The 17,717-nt window shown below is 40.7% G+C and overlaps 1 protein-coding gene across 10 annotated transcripts in view; it reads left to right on the top strand.

Annotated features, from left to right (window-relative positions):
* MCTP1 (multiple C2 and transmembrane domain containing 1) overlaps positions 1-17,717 on the top strand; it is a 560,075-nt gene that overhangs the window by 968 nt on the left and 541,390 nt on the right. The gene's annotated exons all lie outside the window — the stretch shown is intronic.

Genomic DNA, 17,717 nt, shown 5'->3' with positions numbered 1-17,717 from the left:
CTCGGCTGCAGATGTAAGTGGAAGTATTAATGGTAGCCCAATAGGAGAGGACCCTGGGGAAGGAAATGGCAACACCCCGGGATTGTTGCCTGGGAAATCGCACGGACAGAGGAGCCTGGCGGGCCACAGTCCATGGGGTAGCAAAGAGTTGGGCAGGACGGACCGACTAAGCACAGCACAGTAGGAGAGAAATAAGGTTAGACAGAAAATGCGCACTTTTTGGAGAGCCCCTTAAAGGATCTAGCTAAGTCTCATCTTGTCCAAAGAAAAGCAAGCACACCCAACACACTTGCAGGGAAAATTAGAAATGCGAAGAGGCGACTTGATGGCAAACGTGAGGTCATGTCTTGGGGAGACCCTTTAAACAGAAGTCTTCATCTTCCCGCCCTCCCTTCTCAAAACTTCCTGCTGCGAGTGGATCGCTTCTAACAAGTGGACAGCGTGTCTCTCCCGAGTTAGTCACACAGGTGTTCCCACGGCCTTTTCTGGTTTATAATCATCTAAAGTAGTTGCGTTCAACTTATGCTGCATTGTCCACCACGTTGACTCTTCGGTCAGGCAATAGTCAAGTAAAAATCTGTAAAACGGTCCATTGAGCTGCGGCTTTTACTCCCTCGGTTTTGTAGAGGCGGTGTTTGCCTTTTGTAAGTGTTTATCAAATCGTGGTCATACTAGCAAGTATTTTGAAAGTTGGATTCTGCCAGGGACCTAAAGAACTTTTTTTCTCCCAATACATCTTATATTGTTTAAATTCTCATTATCTTGACTGATTAGGTGTTAGGTTAGTGACATATACAGTAAAACTTTAATTAGATTAAAAAGTTGAGTCTCAAAAAACATAAGGCCGTGCGTTGAAGGGTAAGATATGGGAATAGACGGGCTTTCAGTTGAAAGTTTTTAAGTTTATTGGCTAATGTATTAGTGTAATCAGAAAGTAAATCGGAATACTAGTATGTTTTGTTGTTTCATAAAACACAATTGCTTGCAATAATCTGATGTTACTGATGCTCTAGAAAACGCCTGATGGTTTAGAACAAGGTTTCAGGTATTCTCAGAGGAGTAGGCAGAGTTAATATTGACAAAAAGCCTAAATGAACCTACCTTTCCTTTTTGCCTTGAAAGAGAATTGAATAGAACTCCTGTTTCTGGTTCCAAAATGAGGTGGTTTTAGAAAGATGCTTTAAATTCAGTGTAGATGAATACTATATATTTTGTAAGTATTTATTTTTGAGTGTGTACATAATCCTAATGTATAAGAATTTTAGAGCTGGGGTACTTGTTTACATTTGTTTTTATTAACTTTTATGATCAAAACTTATTTAAAAAGACACCATATTTCTGCAAGTGTTCACTTACTGAATAGTTTGGAGTTCACTGAACCAAGATATTTTCACAGCAATAGAAAGGAATTCAGAATTAATCTCTATATTTATTTTTATCAAAAGATTTTCAGACACGATCACCTTTATTTGAAAAATACTGCTATTTAAATATGAATGTTCTATACACAAGACCAAAAAACCTATTTGAGAGAATATGAAGCAAACATTATTACCTGTGTCTTCACAATATTCTGGGCACTAACATGATATAATCCTTACAGCTGCCCTATATGATAGACGTTCTTGTTGCTATTTTATACGTTAGGAAATCAATGCTCAAAGAAATTAAAGAATCTTTCCAAGGTCGCATGGTTAACATATGACAAAAAGAAGTGTTGTCATTCTCTAAAATGTTTTTCCATCACTACAGCTACGCTTGACCACTTTTAAAACTTCGTGTGCCTCTGAGATAACTTGAGTCCTATTGATTAATGCTTGTAAGTTTGCCCATTAATACATTCTGGTTTCCTAGAATCTGTTCTGTGATTGATTAGCTGAATTAATTTGTTCTTTGTTCTCTGTAGTACATCGTTTTGTATCTTTTATATCACATTTACAAATGACATTATTGATCATACCATCTATAGTTCTAAAGAAGCTTTTCATTATAAAGAACCAGTATGTCAGTGCAGTCATCGGAGGAATACAAGGGCTAAACTATCTTTCAAAGCGTAAGTGATAGGTGGAGTGTGGACAGGAAAATAGGCCCCGAGGCTTTATTGTTGATTCGCTGCATCTGCTGCCCCGGAAGCCTTGTGCCCTGAGAAGTGGACAGTTTTCTGTTATGAGTCCCACATCCAGTTTTTAGCAACATTCTTTCACTAATGCACTGATAGGATTCCTCAGTCTCCTAAATGCATCTTCGCCCAACTCTAGGAAACTGGCTCACCCCTCTAGAGAGGAGGAAGTGACGGAGCTGGAACCTGGAACTGGAAGAGGACTCCTTAAGGGGTCCAGGAGTAGGTGTGACTCTGCAGCGCCCTCCCAGGCTTCCAGCCTGTCTCTGGGATCTTTCCTTTCTCTCCCTGCACCTCCTCACTGAAGACACTTGGGCATGGGGAGGGAGATTGTCGCACATGCAGATTTCAGTTTTATTCACAGTTCGTAAGCACAGATGGGAACACATAAAAGACAAGATGCTAAAAGCCTTAAATCCATCTTCAGATTGCCTAGAGAAAAAGCCCTTTCTTTCAAAAAAGAAAATTCATTGCAAAAGAAAGCAGGTTACTCAAATTTTCTCTTGTTCTCTGCTTGCTCCTGGCATTAGCCATGTTCTCCAACCCTCTCCCCACCTCTCCACCCCCCAGCCCAGCACGAGGCCCCAACAGCATATGTGCACATACGCTGAGACTGGGTGGAGATACGGTGCAAAAGCAAAAAAATCATTTTGGACTGCTTGGGAAAGAGATTTGGAAGTCCCTGTTGTATAATAATTACAAATGAACAAACCAGTCTACCTCCCTTGCCCCTGCCAGCCCTCTTGCTATTGTATTTCTTTTTTTTTTTTTTTAAGTCAAACATACCTTTGAAACACAGCTTAGCAGGCTTAATAACGCCTTGCTGTCCGGGCATGTGCATTATTTAAAAGGTTCTGCTTTGGAAAAAAAAAAAAAAAGAAACCCCTTTCTTCCCACTGATTCTAGTTCACGTGCTTGGCCATATTGTCATACCAGATGCATTTCATTTTCTGCAACACAGTTGGGAAAGAGGCTTTCTCAATTTGTGTGCATATCAAAAATGTGCCAATTTTATGTATTCTGTCTTGATGAGTTACTAAAATTATACTTCGCTGGAGTCAGAAAGTCCGTTAAAGAGTGAGGCATGAATATGTTGCGTTTTTTAAGTGTTTCGACAAAAGTTTGCAGTGTTTATAAATGTTAATCCTTTACTTTTTTCAAATTCATTTTGTTAAAATTGCTTTCATAGAGGAGTAAAAATTATTTTGAAAAAAGTGAGTAAAATATTCAGGATATGAAATGTTTCAAGATAGGAATGTTTCAAAACAGAGTAGGAAGAATATCTGTTCCTTGTGATAAAATTTCTAAATTACATAGGAAAGCTCCAATAAAAAGTGGAAGACACTTTTCTAAGATTAAGTCTAGATGTGAAGTAAATCTGGCTTTATTAATTATCTGATCGTTTAAATAAAGTTTGTATTAAAGACTTTAAAAAATGTGATTTGGGTAATTTTTGCTATCTATTTTTTAGGTGTCTTTAATCTTACTTAAAATAGCATAACTGAGACTTGGGAAAGACACAAATTAAAAAAAATTAATGTAAATAATTAAAACTACTAAAATCTCCCTAGTAATCTAAAAAATAAGTTCCTAAAAGGAGTGTTAGCGGCTTTTCCAAAGCTTTTTCAAAGTGAAAGTGTGAGGGTTAGATCTCAGGACATTTTGGAGCAGGATGTACAGTTCAATGTGTGATTGCATTCTTGAAAAATATTGGCATCATCAGGTTATTCCAGAGAAAGGGCTAGATGGAATGATAGTTTTGCTTTGGAGCGGAATTGTTTCCTGTAACCCTTCAATATCAGGTGTATCTGGTGAATTTGTGTAGAGCTATGGATCTTGTGGGCTTCCCTGATAGCTCAGATGGTAAAGAATCTGCCTACAATGCAGGAGACCAGGGTTTGATCCCTGGGTTGGGAAGATCCCCTGGAGAAAGGAATCCTTCTCACTCTAGTGTTCTTGCTTGGAGAATCCCACAGACAGAGGAGCCTGGTGGGCTACAGTGCATGGAGGGTGCAAAGAGTCTGACATGTCTGAGTGACTAACACACACACACATACACACGGATCTTGTATTTATAAATGCAAGTGTTATCAGGTAGATGTTAATTGAGATGGGCTTGAAACCTGTCTCAATGAAGACTAGCAGTTGTGTGCTGTTATTATTTTTGAGTGGTTTATTAAAGTTTTGCCACTGCCACCATTGCAAGTAAATGGGTGCTGAAAAAAATCAGCAGGGGCTTTGCTGGTCCTTTGATGTAAATTATTTTCCTTGTAGTGGTGGGAAAGTAGCCTAAAATTAACCCAGGCAGTACTGGTGACATCACAGCTTCTTTAAATAGTAATGAAAAAAATCTTATATAACTTTTGGCAAATATGTGCACACTGTCGTGAAAAAGTGAATAAATACTTTGAGGGATAAAGTAGAAGTAACAGGTTCGTAAAGAAAATAGGACAAATATTCCTCCTTGTTTTCTGTTGCCCCATTGTTTGGAAATAGGGGATGATTTCACAAAATTAAAGGTTAATAATATATATTTGGCACAAGGTAACATGTAGTATGATTTTTTCACTTGTATCGATTATCAAAATATTTGCCAACTCTAGACTGATGACAAGTAAAGAGTATGTGTAGATAACATTGGAAGCATTGACAAAATCTACAGATTCAGAAGTTAGGGTAATGGATTTTTAAGTTAAATCATAGTTATTTATAGCTTTGTAGCAGACATCTATTTTAGAGTAGCAGAAATTAATTTTTTGAAATCTGAAGCTTTTTTGCTTTGATTTATTAATTTTCCTGGAAAACTTACTAAAAACTGTATATTTCCCTGCCTCAAAAAACCAAGCATCCTAAATAAAACCTTTTCTTGATAACTGAGGGCCATTATTTGAATACTTGCTTTTTTGGGGGTGGGGGTTGTTTTTTGTGAATGAAATAGATACTGTTTTAACTTGCTTTAGGTAAGCTTGCTTGTTTCCATGAAAATATAGTGCAAAACATACCTGTTTATGATAAGCTTATCTTCCTGTGAAGTTAATTATTGGAAAGTAGGAGACATTCTTCTTCAAGTCATTTTTTTCACTTGTCAAATAAACTTTACTGTCTTTATTTGTGGATTTTATTGCTACCGTTGAAACTATTACCTTTTTCCCTGCATGGTGAGCTTTATATGCTATCTAAATGTCTTTGTCCTTATCAACCTTTTCTTCTAGTTTACGTTGCTTTTTATAAATCAGGTGTGAAAAGTAATTACTAAACCTCAACAATTCAAGATTGTATGCAAATATATTTCCCCCTCCAATGTATACCAGTTTCTTAGAATTTTTTTTCCCGCAAAATAGCAGGCCACAATTTCCCCAGTGTCTCCAAATATTCATGTTTAATATTATTCTGAATGCAAGCAACATGAAAACTTCATTTTCATTATAATGAGATTTAAAAGTCTTGCATATTATGTTCTTGAGAGAACAATTTCCCTATGAAATCTCTTTTGAGATGTTTTACATCAGCCTTATTTCCCATTCTCTTTGGTCCTAGCCAATCTGGAAAATTATGACACATGATAGATGTGACTATGGACATTTTAGGATCAAGGCAAGCCTCCTAATCCTACGGATTTTATTTAGAGAGGCCCCTTCAGTATTAGCAATCTCACCTTATTTTGCACTGCTGGAGTAGAATTTGGCAAGCCTTAGGACAGTGGACCTATGGAATCAGCATTGTAAAATGGATTATCATTTTATACCGTTATTTATACCATTATTTATACTGTTACCATTTATGACCGTTTTAAACTGTTGCTGAATGAATGAAGGCATGAATGGATGGGCTGGAGCAGTTCAGAGATAAGTTCTCTTGGAGAAGTTTCAAAATCACTTTATGGTTGTAGAAAGATATTCTTCTTGCCTTCTTGTTTCCAAGTCCTTCTATGCCCGGCAAACGTCTTTGACATTCCCCTCTTCTCTCAGCTGCTGGATTGGCTTTTCCCAGCCTGTGCTTTAATTCTGGTTCATATCTGAGGGCACATGGAGGATATGACCACCATAGTGAGCTCACATGGGCGATGGGGGAGCGATTTCTGCTTCTGAGGTGCCTGGCTCGGGGATGTGTTTTCTTGTTGCTGATCTCTGACCCCAGCTATCTGTTTTGCACCCCAGTCTCCATGTTTGGCCTCTAAAATTACACCCCCACGTCTGGTTCACTGATGCCTTTTGACATGTCCTGCCTCACGATCCCTGAGTCTTGAACTCCTCTTGGCTGTTAGCTCAAGATCACTTTGCTGTCTGCTTCGTTGCATTTCTCCTCAGCTCCATTTACTTTAACTAGATTGAAAATCCCATCTTGATCAAGAATCCTGCCCTCATTAGCCTGACTCATTCTGCTGCCTCTTGAGGTGCCAAGTGTGTGAACTGGGGTTCAGACCGTCTGCCAGTTGCTTTTCATAGTGACCACCTGTCTAATGTTCAGCCTATTTTTAGAACACCAAAGCCTCCTTCAGAAAATCAGCATTGCCTGTCAACGGCTTTTGCCCATCAAGGGTGTTTCTTCCCTTGGAGGACTGGACTGGGGCTGTTCATTGCCTCTGTGTCCCTGCTTACTCTTCTGTTTTCTAACTCTCACCCTGCCTGCTCTTTGACATCATCCCTCTTTTCCTTAGCCCCACTTGTTTTCCCTTTCTCCTTAACGTTTTCTCTATTTCTGATTGCAAGGTGATTTTTGTAACTAACCACTGGCATCTGGGGCTTTCCCAGTGGCTCAGTGGTAAAGAATCCACCTGCAATGCAGGAGATGTGGGTTTAGTCCCTGGTTTGGGAAGATCCCCTGGAGAAGGAAATGGTAACCCACTCCAGTATTCTTGCCTGGAAAGTCCCATGGACGGAGGAGCCTGGTGGGCTACAGTCCATGTGTCCGCAAAAGAGTCAGACACAACTTAGTGATTAAACAATAACAACCAGAGAATCTAAGCATCTGGAGCTGTGCCATCCCATATGGCAGAGACGCTTGGCTACTGAGCCCTGGAGAAGTGGCTAGTTCATGTTGAGATGTGGAAAGTGTAATGCGCACACCAGATTTTTGAAGCCTCAGCTCAAAGGAAAGGAGGTAGAATATCTTACTACTAATTTCTTATATCACTTGCACATTGAAAATACTAATGTGGATATACTGGATTAAATAAAATATATTATTAAAGTTAATTTTACCCATTTCTTTTCGTTTAAAAAGAGTGGCTGCTGGAAAATTTTCAGTTGTGTGTGTGCCACATTTTTATTTTATCAGACAGCAGTGATGTGGAGCACGTGTTCAAACTCCATTACCCACAGGGGCCATCAAAGTAAATGCGCACAGGAGCTGGGGCCGGCAGTGACTGAAGGAAGGCGCCAGGGGCTCCATTCCAGGGGCAGCTCCTTCTCCCTCCAGCTGATTATTATCATTCACTGAAAGAAGCAGTGCAGCCAGAGTTTCTAGATTCTTTAATAGAAGCCAAAAAAAGTCTGGATTTTTGTGTGATGGCTCCAGAGTCTTGCATTTTGGGCAAATAGTTCATTTTGTTTTTAAACTGCAACACAGATCAAATGAAATATATTTCTGGGCTGAATTTAGCTACCAGCTTGAACTTCTGACTCAGAGAGTTCATGTTTGACTTTGCCTCTCCCTTCCTAGTGCCAGGAGAGTGTTACCTGGACACATTGGGTATGGATACATTTCACAGAATAGCAGCGTCAGGAGTGGTGGGATGGAAGATGGAATGCAACAGGTTGAGGGGTGTGTGGAAACAGGAGGGGGGACAGGGAGGCCGGTCAAGCAGTTTGGCTCTTCCCGGGGAAAAAGAAAGTGGTGCTGAGAGCACAAGAACCATGCTGGGATGGGATCTGGGCAGGCTGTTGGTTTTGTTTCCAGTGGAGATCACCTCAGGGGGTTGAAGTGTCAGAGCCTGTAGAGAGGGAGAGGTTGAAACTAAAGGAGAAGAGGTGGTTAATTGATGGATGCAGTCCTATTTATATGCAGAGTACATCATGAGAAAAGTTGGGCTGGATGAAAAGCACAAGCTGGAATCAAGATTGCCGGGAGAAATATCAATAACCTCAGATACACAGAGGACACCACCCTTATGTCAGAAAGTGAAGAGGAACTAAAAAGCCTCTTGATGAAAGTGAAAGAGGAGAGTGAAAAAGTTGGCTTAAAACTCAACATTCAGAAAACTAAGATCATGGCATCTGGTCCCATAACTTCATGGCAAATAGATGGGGACACAGTGGAAACAGTGACAGACTTTATTTTTGGGGGCTCCAAAATCACTGCAGATGGTGACTGCAGCCATGAAATTAAAAGACGCTTGCTCCTTGGAAGAAAAGCTATGACCAACGTAGATGGCATATTAAAAAGAAAAGACATTACTTTGCCAACAAGGGCCCATCTAGTCAAAGCTGTGGTTTTTCCAGTAGTCATGTATGGATGTGAGAGTTGGACTATGAAGAAAGCTGAGCACTAAAGAATTGATGCTTTTGAACTGTGGTGTTGGAGAATACTCTTGAGAGTCCCTCGGACTGTGAGGAGATCCAGCCAGTCCATCCTAAAGGAAATCAGTCCTGAATATTCATTGGAAGGACTGATGCTGAAGCTGAAACTCCAATACTTTGGCCACCTGATTTGAAGAACTGACTCATTAGAAAATACCCTGATGCTGGGAGGGATTGAAGGCGGGAGGAGAAGGGGACGACAGAGGATGAGATGGTTGGATGGCATCACTGATTCGATGGACATGAGTTTGAGTAAACTCCGGGAGTTGGTGATGGACAGAGAGGCCTGGCATGCTGCAGTCCATGGGGTCACAAAGAGTTGGACACGACTGAGCAACTAAACTGAACTGCAGTCCTTAAAGACATGGGTGGGGGTGGGCCCAGAGAGCAGGGAAATTGTAGCATCCGCTGAAGAGATGGCGTGGGTGTGGTGTAGGTGAGGAGCTGGCTGGATGGCAGCAATTTGAGGGTGCTCCCAGGTGAACATGTGCCCTGTGAATTCAGGAAATGGGGCATCAGTAGTGGGACTGAAGCCTAGGGTGCTGGGTGGGGAGATCGGGAAATGAAGGTGCAAATGAAGGTGTGCGAACTCTGAGGGTTGAGGAGCAAGTCTATGTAGGGCCCCAGAGGCATTTGAGCAGGGAGACTTGAGTCTTGGAAGGATGAAATCACAACAAGGGCAGGAGACTGCTCGGAGGCCAGGACAGTCATTAGAGCCTGAAGTTGGTGGGTGACTGACCCTGGGGAGGGGCACATGGACAGATTTTTAAGACCAGTGATGAGACTGGACCTTCAGGAAAAGGGAGAGTGAAAGGAATAAATTACAGCACATTCCTTACTTACGTTTTGATTTTTTCCCGGTTCTGGTTCGAAATGCTTTTACTAAAAGATATTTTCCTTTGGGAGTGAGAGGGAAGGTTAAGTTTTCAATTTGCATGTATGCAACATGGTTGAGGGTGCTGGGCCCTTGGGTGCCCAGTTGCCCCTTATTTACTGTGATACTGTCTTTAAAAAATGTTTTTTTTAAATTGCAGTATAGTTGACTTACAATATTGTGTTAATTTCTGCTGTAAAACTGGTTCAGTTATATTTATGTTTTTTCATATTTTCCATTATGATTTATCACAGGATATTGAATAGAGTTTCCTGTGGTATACAGTAGGACCTTGTTGTTTATCCATTCTATATATACCAGATTGCATCTGCTAACAGCAAGCTTTCAATCCATCCTTCCCTCCTCCTTGGAAACCACAAGCCTATTCTCTATGTCTGTGAGTCTGTTCCTGTTTCATATATGTTTGTGTCATATTTTAGATTCCACATATAAGTGACATGGTATTTATTTTTCTGAATTACTTTACTTACGGTTATAAACTCTAGGTCCATTCATGTTGCTGCAAATGGCATTATTTCATTCTTTTTTATGTAAAAGCTCATATTCTTGGCAGCTATTTTGGATTCTTCTTGAGTAAAATAGTTGTTATCTCAGCAGTATTAGGTACTGAAAGCAGTGAGTGTTCATGAAACAAAAGGACAAGACATACGTTTGTCAGTTTAAAGAAAAAAACCAGATAAAACAAGAACCCCCTACATATTTTTGTTACACAGATTTTCACGGCACCTGATGTGAAAGTGATTAAATATTTGGGGAAATAGATAATGCAAGGGTTTGGAATTGAAGGACTTTGTTGGCAGTTTTCTGTCTTAGGGCGTCATGCCTCAAATGTTGCGATATGCATTCTCTGTCAGACACAAAGTTGACCCATGCATGAATACATGATCAGTTTCTGAAAACTACAACTTGATATTCTCTCAGAATAGAAGCAATATTCTATCTGGACCTTTTTTTTTGACTCCTGTTCTTTTATTGAAATGTAAAACAGCTTTTGATAAAAGAAAAATTCAACATTTCTGTAGTTGTTTTTGAATGATATTTTCCACACCAAGCTAGAAGTCTGAGTGTTTTCCAAAATCTCTTTTGCAATTGAAATAGATTTTGGAGACAAGTTCTGTGTCGTTACAGAGCTGTTGCCAAAGCTCCCTGGAGGTGGGAACACCCTAGATCTGTGCGCCCCGCTGTCTCTTGGCTGAGGACAGTCATGAACTGCGCCTCCCTCTCCCTTCTGTGCCTCCCTTGACTTTCAAAAGGAAGCTGGAGGCGAGGGGCAGTGATGGGGTCCTCCTGAGGTTGGGACCTCACCTGGTTCTCACTGGCCTTGCGCATGTGCTGTTTCAACTCAATGGTTTCAAGCAAACCAACACTGACTTCCGCACTTTGGTCATCGCCCCAGTACCTCTCTGCTCCCTTTGGCCCCTAGGTAGCCTGTGTTTACATTAGCCTCAGTTCAGTTCAGTTCAGTCACTCAGTCGTGTCTGACTCTTTGTGACCCCATGAATTGCAGCACACCAGGCCTCCCTGTCCATCACCAACTCCTGGAGTTTACTCAAACTCATGTCCATCGAGTCGGTGATGCCATCCAACCATCTCATCCTCTGTCGTCCCCTTCTCCTCCTGCCCCCAATCCCTCCCAGCATCAGGGTCTTTTCCAATGAGTCAGTTCTTTGCATCAGGCGGCCAAAGTATTGGAGCTTCAGCTTCAGCATCAGTCCTTCCAATGAACATCCAGGACTGATCTCCTTTAGGATGGACAGTTGGATCTCCTCAGGCTGCTGCTTTTTTGACTTCCTGCCCTGCTCATAGGGAGTCAGCTGAGTGAGAATGAGGGGAACAGGCAGAGATGGGAGGGAAAACCACATTGTCAGTTTCTGAGACAGCCCCCTCCCTCTGCCTCTTTTCAAGGAAGACTCGGCTTTGTAAAGTTTTCTTAATCTGTTCCTTTCTACCTGACATTTTCATTTCCTCCAGCTTCAGCATTTTTTTCCTTGGGTAGATGCTAGAATATGAGGAAGACCTGTATGGACTTTGCCATTGCATGGGTCTTTGTATATCTTGCATGACCAATTATGGTTCATCTGTGTATCTCTGTTACAGAACTAACCAGGTGGTATATTATTTAGGTCTTGGCTCTTCATTCACTGCCCTCCTGCTATTTGCCTTTCAGCTATTTCACTTCTCCTTCTGGGAACTGAGCAGAGAAAATAAAGTTGAGCATTTTTTTTAAATACAAATTTTTTTTCACAGTGAAGTTTAAATGATTGGTTCCTATAGTTTTTTGATATTTTGTGTTGCTTCAACATATGTTGTATACACACACACACACACACACACACATATACCTTCATCTAGTATAGTTTATACACATATCTGTTCTTTCACATACATTTTATTTCCCTCTGGAGTCAAAGATAAGCAGAGGAACTCTAAAATTCTTCCACCAAAGTTAATCTGATGATACTAAGTTTCAGTGATAACATAGTCTTTAGAAATGGTCTAAGTTCATTTAGTATGAGTAGATGTATAATAACCAGCTCAACCAAAGGAAAAAAAAGACAATTAGCAGACAGTTGTGGTTTACTGGGCTTCTCAGGTGGTTCAATGGTAAAGAATCCACCTGCCAAGCAGGAGACTCTGGTTTGATCCCTGGGTTGGGAAGATCCCCGAGAGAAGGGAATGGCAACCTACTTCAGTATTCCTGCCTGGAAAATGCCATGGACAGAGGAGCTTGGCGGGCTACAGTTCTTAGGGTCACTAAGAGTTGGACACTACAGAGTACGCACACCTGGTGTTCTACAAAGGGAGTGAGTAATCTTCTGTTGAACTTAATTATATAAAGAATGCCTTTTCTTCAGTAGAATAATCTTTCCTCTGTAAATATCCATCTTATTTACAGCCACCATGGAAGAGAGGTCATGGAATTATTTCCTTAGTCTTTTGAAACCTAGATCTCACAATACCTAAGATTTATCATAAGGATTTCCAAGCTTGGCTTGGCTTTATTCTCACAAAGTGATCCTCACAGATTAAAAAAAAAAAAAAAAAATGGAGGTAGCAACTTGGTGAGCTTCTATATTGATACAGTTCATCTTTTAATTAGAGAAGAACAATAACCTTTAGGGTCATAAAGATGTATTCTCATAATCACAGAAAGCTTATTTTTTGAAATCACCTGAAAAAGAGAGTTGGAGAATAATTGAATTAGGAACAAATGGATCTGGGACAGCGGAGCTTTTGTTTGTGTTGACTGCTTAAAGGATATTTTATTTTTGGTTAATGTTGCTAATGATTCTCAACGGCCCTTTTTATAACATAATCCTCTTAGTTATATCTGGATGGCATTTTGAGTGGTGTATTTTGTAAGTGCCCCGTCCATATTTTAAAATCTAGTTGTTTTTTTTTTTTTTTTCCTTTCTAGGAGTTGAAGGCTAACTTGAGTTTCAAGCAGCTACACAGATTGTGTTTGTATTTGATGCTAGAACTTTGTGCTAGGTTTGTGTGCAAATGTCTGTGACCTTTTTTGTGGTAGTATCTACTGTGATAGGACTTGACCTTCACTCCCCTGCCTTTGAATTACATTTTTGTTAAACCGCTATGCACATTCCGCCTTCTGAAGGTACGTTATGTGAGGCTGAACATGCTGATGGTGGTCCTCCTGGGGCTGCCCTGAGCTGGGCTCTCTTGGCTAAGTTGTACCGTCTCACCTTTGACCTGAGGCCAACCAATTCCTGGGTCCTCTTACCCCTATTTTATTATTTTATTTGTTTTATCATTTTAGTTTTCTTCCAGTTCAATTGAGGTATAATTGACATCGAGCACTGTATAAGTTTAAGTTGCACAGCAGAATGATTTAGGAATGTCATGAAGTGATCATCGTAAGTTTAATGAACATCCATCATCTCGTTATACAGAGTGAAGTAAGTCAGAAAGAAAAACACCAGTACAGTATATTAACACATATATATGGAATTTAAAAGATGGAAATGATGACCCTATATGTGAGACAGCAAAAGAGACACAGATATAAAGAACAGACTTTTGGACTCTGTGGGAGAAGGGGAGGGTGGGATGATTTGAGAGAATAGCATTGAAACATGATTATTACCATGTGTGAAACAGATCAGCAGTCCAGGTTGGATGCATGAGACAGGGTGCTCAAAGCCAGTGCACTGGGATGACCCTGAGGGATGGGATGGGGAGGGAGGTGGAAGGGGGGTTCGGGATGGGGGACACATGTACACCCGTGGCTGATTCATGTCAGTGTATGGCAAAACCACTACAATACTGTAAAATAATCAATCTCCAATTAAAATAAATAAATAAATTTTTAAAAAGAAATTAAAAAAAATTTCTTATGAAGAGAACTCCTAGGGATTAATGTCACAACTTTCAGATATACTCTGCTGCAGTGTTAATAGTATTTATCATGTTGTGTATTCTATCCTTAGTACTTATTTATCTTAAGCTGGAAGTTTGTACCTTTTGACTGCCTTCATCCATTTCCCCCTCCTCCCTGCCCTCTCTGGTAACCACAAATCTGATCTCATTTTCTTTGGGTTTGTTTGACACTTTATAACTAGTATTAATGACAACATACAGAGCATTTGTTATGTTTGGGCACTGTTCTAAGTATTATGTATTAACTTATTTGTTTACTACAATACTTTCCAAAGTAAGTTTATTATCATTTGCATTTTCTGGACGAATAAACTGCGCCGCGAGAGATTAAGTGACTTGTCCACAGTCACACATCAGTATAATTTGGATTCAAGTCACCTGGCCCTTAAACCCTGCAGTGGAAGGCTGTTTGTGGTGGCACTAGTGGTAAAGAACCCACCTGGGAATCCAGGAGATGTAAGAGAGGCAGATTCGATCCTTGGATCTGGAAGATCCCCTGGAGGAGGGCATGGCAACCCACTCCAGTATCCGTGCCTGGAGAATCCCATGGACAGAGGAGCCTGATGGGCCACAGTCCATGGGGTCGCAAAGAGACGGAAGTGTCTGAAGTGATGTAGTACGCACACGTGCTTTAGAAGTCTAGTTTAGGAAAGCAACTCCAGCTGGAAGTTGGGAATGAAATGTTAAAGCCTCATCTTCCTCCTCGTCTCCATATTGACATTGCAGCTCTTCTTTGCCTCTGTCATTTCCTACCCATTTTTCTGATTTCTCATAACGAGTGAAGTTGAGAAGACAAGTTTAGTGTGACAGATTACGTTGGTGTCAGGCATAATCCTGATCTATCACTCCCTTCTTACCGGTGGGAAGCCCTTTAAGACCTCTTTGATTGCTAGAGAGAGGTATTTCTAGAAACTTTTAAATGTTGGTCCTACTTAAAAAAGTTCTTCCTCAGCAGGGGCCCCACTATACATCATTGTTACTTCTGTTGTTGATATTTTGAGGAACATGTTATAATTTACAAGACCCTTATAATTATGTATTTCCTATATTCTAGAGCTTCATTTCATTTCTGTCATTACTGCTATTATTTCATGAACAGCATGGTAGTAGCAGAAGGAGACAAAGTGGATCTATCTGCTGGACATTCCTTACACAGTGTCAACTAAACGTTACAGACTATGTGCATTATTTCACTTTAAATCTCACAGCAATTTTGACAGAATGTATTGTTATATATGCATTTTTTATATTTATTTATATAACTATATAACTATATAAAGGTATATGCTGTGTGTGTGCTCACTCTCAGCTGCTTAGTAGTGTCCAACTCTTTGCAACCTCATGGACTGTAGCCTGCCAGGCTCCTCTGCTCCAGGCAAGAATACTGGAGTGGGTTGCCATTTCCTTCTCCAGGGGATCTTCCCATCTCGAATCGAAACTGAGTCTCTTGTGTCTCCTGTGTTGGCAGGCAGATTCTTTAACACTGCATCTTCTGTGAAGTAGGCCTACAGTATAGTTGTGTTTTATGTATGGGAAATTCTTACAGGATGTTTAAGTAATTTGCCTGCAGTCCTGATTCTGTCCACAGTTATTAAATGGCAGAGTTGGCTAACAGGCGGCTGATTTCTGCCAGGGCCAGAGTTTCCAGGGTACCCACTGCTCTACCAGGAGTCAGGCCCCATCAGAGCCCCAGTACCAGGTACAAAACATGCTCAGACCAGTGGTTCGTGGTTGAGTCTGGCATTCCTTCAGCACCAGCCATGTCAACGAGTCTGTCTCAGTATTGCTTTGGAGGGACAGCTGGAGGGATGTGCCAGTATTAGTTGGAGAAAAGAATCTAAAAAGATACAATGAGTAGGCGTGGGTTAGTTTATTTAGGGCTTAGTTCCAAGAGCTCATAAGTGAATGTATTTCAGATCATATCTTATGCGTTCTGTACGTGTCTCTTGACTTCAATCATGTTGTTAAACTCCTGTGAAAATAAAGCTGTGCATCCTGCAGTTAGTCTAGGTTAGGATCTCTCTGGACAGGAAAACAAATTGTTCTCAGAGCATCTAGTCGTTTGTGAATATACCCTAGTGGGATGTATGCCTTACATAAGGAAAAGGCAAGATACTAGTTCTTGCCTTATGGTACATCCAGTGGAATTGATAAAACTTTTAATGTTCCTTGATTAATGACAATAAGAGCAGTAAAATCTTAGTCTTGTGCCTGTTACTGTTTCACAGACGTTACTTCATAATCTTTGTGACAGGAAGGAACACAAATTCTTAGCCTCATATTTTATAGATGGATCAGTGGAGGCCCAGAAAGAGTGGGGAGTTGCTTGAGGTCACACAGCTGGTGAGTGGCAGAGCTGGGATTTTGTCCCTAGGTGACTGGCTCCAGATCTCTAATTGCCATGTTCCATGGTTTTCCTCAACACTGAAGAGCTGCTCCATCTGCTTGTCCTGAAGTTCTTTCCCAGGTGTCTTGGAATAGGGGAAAGAGTTGGTTAGAATGTTTTAGGTGATGAACCAGCCCCAAATATATATGTGTTGCTGAAAGGTCTCCTTCCAACCCAATACCGCTGAATTTGGTAGCTCATCCCTCTTCTTTTCTCTCTCCCATCCTCACATATTTATTAAATATTTACCCTGTGGTAGACATAGTATCTTTTAACACCTCGATGAAAGATCAATTCTTATAGACGTTATGATCTAGTAGGAGAAACTTTCATTAAGTTAAAAAAATACACGCATAATTATCCATTGCAGTTGTGATGACACATTCAGAGGAGTATAGAGATACATTGAACTACAAGAATGAATTGCAAGAGGTCCCAACCTGATCATGCAGGGAGGAGAGAGGTAGGAAGGCTTTCCTGAAGAGGTGACACATAGTAGGATGAAATGCAAAGACCGAACAGAAGTTGGCCAGGTTCCTGAGGAGAGGAAGTAAGGGAGGTGGCGGATAGTTATGGGCGGAGGATACCACAGCAGAAGGTGCTTGGAGGAAGATTGTGTGGGCAGCTAGAATTTGGTTAGTAAGAGGGAAAGCAAGGGAGGATGGGTCTGGGGTGGTTGGCAGGGGCCAGGTTATACAGGATCTTTTGCCCATACGGAGATTTTGGACTTTAAGTTATGAAGCAGTGTTAAGAGGCCGGATGCTTGGCTATGAAGAGAAGAACCACCTTTGGGAAAGTTCTTAATGTGGGTCTTTGCTTTGCCGCTGTGTGTGAAACCACATGGCTCTCATAGAGTTGTTTTGTAAAGTGGTAGAGAAGTGCGTTGGGATTACCTTTCTCTGCTATTAGATAATGGTATTTTAAAAATGTCTATAATAAATAGAGACACCAAGTGGATGAAAATATTTTCCCTTCTGGAAAAAGACAGTATTTCACTTTTCCTCTTTTTAGTTGAGCGCTATCGGAAGGTAAACAGAAGTAGGAAATGCAGTCTGACCTCCTCCTGTAAGGACTCAGGGGAGAGATTCTGTTTTGATGGCACTTCTCAGAGCCAAGATAGGGATGAAAATGGGAGGAAACCTGGCGACCCAGCTGTTCCAGCTGTAATTTATGGAGAACATAGTTTTTATGAGCTTCCAATTTCTTCCCTGATGTCCGAGTGGGGCAAGCGTGGTCTTTGGAAAGGGGTTCTGTGAGGAGGTGTACATTTTGAAGACTGTATTTGTTAACATAATCATGGGGCAATTAGGAAGACTGCTTATTGAACACAGTGAAGGAGATTTAAGTTTTGTTTTCCTATATACTTTTAAGATTGATATTGTCACATATAGCCAATATCCA

The sequence above is a fragment of the Cervus elaphus genome, chromosome 9 (genome assembly GCF_910594005.1).
Source record: "Cervus elaphus chromosome 9, mCerEla1.1, whole genome shotgun sequence".
Classification (NCBI taxonomy): domain Eukaryota; kingdom Metazoa; phylum Chordata; class Mammalia; order Artiodactyla; family Cervidae; genus Cervus; species Cervus elaphus.
The sequence above is the reverse complement of the archived record's forward strand: the minus strand, read 5'-3'. Positions and strand labels throughout refer to the sequence as shown.